Here is a 2,190-nt window from a genome sequence, read left to right as displayed (position 1 = left end):
CTTCCTCCACACAACCACCACACCCCCACCCCCTCTGTATTGTCAAGCCGCTTGTGGTACCAAAAGCATAGCTCTGACTACATTCCTCTGAGGTACCACACCTTAACCAGCATCCAAAATGGTATACCGGATAGTATGTGGGACCCCAGGGGACTCCTGCACTACTTGCCTGTTCTTTCTGGACTGACTCATTCCCTTCTTTCCACTAGTCCCTTGAGCTGCAGTGTGACCACCTCTTGAAAATTGCTCGCCACACAACTCTTAGCCTTGCAGATGTGCCACAGTGTCTCCAACCACTGCTCGAGCTTCGAAATCCGGAACTCCAACTTCTGCAGCTGATAGCATTTCTTGCATAGGTGGTCACCTAGGACACTGTCAGCACCTAGGACTCCCCACCTATGACAGACCACACATTCTGCATGATTGGCCTCTCCTGATATCTCTTAAAATTACAATTAGTGCCTTAGACGAGAATTATTAGCCTTATGTTGTTGGATTTCCTACTTTGTCACAAAGTTAAATGTAACTAAGTTCCCTAAGTGAACCAGTAATTGTGAGGTGTCCAGTACTCACCAATCGGGAGCCTTTCTCACCTTTTGAAGCTCTATGATGTCAACAGGAGCTACACAGAAGATTCTCACAGTGTTCCTGCAGCTTACCGTGTCCCTCTCTACCTCCCAGCTGCTGCTGCTGCTGTTGCTCCAAGCTAAGTGCCTGTAAAGACTAGTGCCTGTAAAGACTAGGATTACCTGTTACTGTGTCTCTCCCTGCACCCAGCAACTCTGCTGCTCCAAGCTAAGTTCTCTGTAAAGACTTTCCAGTTGCCTGCCACTTCAACATACCACCGTATTCCCACACCAACATTTCTGACGCAGGCCTACTGCAGCATTCTAGTAAGCCTCAGTGCAAACCTGAAAAACTTCTTAATTTCCTCATAGACACTCTGTAGCCTCTAGGACTCAACATCGAGTTCAATAACTTTAGAGCCTTATTCTATCCTTCCATGATTTTACCCATCACACACATGCTCCTGTGATGACATAGGTTGCTTTTAGCATAGTTACCTATTCTCACCTATTCCTAGGCCTATATCACATTATTTGGGTTGCTTTCAGTATAACTCTCTTAGCTCTTTTATTATCACTTATTCAGCTTTTCTTCTGTCCTGGCCTGCTATCCATAATCGCATTGTTTATTTATCCCTTACGTATCTCTCTCTCTCTCTCTGGGCTGCATCTAATCCATTCTGCCTTCCTCTCCTTATTGATATTAGTCATCAGATCCTTTGGTCATCATTCATCAAGCAGTATATGACTGCCATCTTTGATGAAAATAATGATGTGAATCTTGTTATTCTTTCTCATGGGTGGTTTTCAGATTGCCACAGGGCTTAGGTCTTCTTCATACAGTTTGTTTAATAATAGAACTATAGAATCATAGAAACATATAGCACAGAATATAAATATGTGATCGCTTCAGTGTTACGTATATTTGAAAAACAATTAGATTTCTGGAAGATGACCACTAATAACTGTGATTTAAATATGAACTAAAATCAGCATTAAATGCCATGGAAATCTCAGTGTTGAGCAGGAACCAGGCAAGGGTAGTGGCTGAATAAATTTGTAATATTAATACTTAACTTTGTGTCTCAAGTGGTAACAAAATAATGATTTCCTTTATTTCAAACACTCACTGATGTGTTAATGTATTTTTTTTACTGAAAGGTAGCTTACCAAGTTCATTTTTATGTTTCAAAACCCTCAAAATATATTTTCTTTTAAACCAGCATATTTAAGACATTCTCAGTAGCCAATTGAACTTCAGCTGGTTTGAATGGACACAATGCAAGCTCAAGATATGAACCAACATTTTCCTAGCTACCATCAGTTCTGAAGAAGAATCACTCAGCCCGAAATGTTAACTCTGATTTCTCTCCACAGATGCTGTCTGACCTCCTGAGCTTTTTCAGCTTTTGTTTCTGATTTAAAACAATTGAAGTTCTTTTCATTGTTACAATACAAGCTTCATTGGATTGCTAGCCAATTTAGCATAGCCTTGTTATTATGTAAAACCCAAACCTGAACACTGAATTTATATAACAAGCATAGTTTGATGTAAAAATTATTTAGCATGTGCAATTCTGAAAATCAAGGTCGGGGCAGGAAGCCATTTTATGATTGACCCATA

This window comes from Chiloscyllium punctatum, chromosome 24, assembly GCF_047496795.1.
Source record: "Chiloscyllium punctatum isolate Juve2018m chromosome 24, sChiPun1.3, whole genome shotgun sequence".
Taxonomy (NCBI): Eukaryota; Metazoa; Chordata; class Chondrichthyes; order Orectolobiformes; family Hemiscylliidae; genus Chiloscyllium; species Chiloscyllium punctatum.
This window is presented reverse-complemented; position numbering follows the sequence as displayed.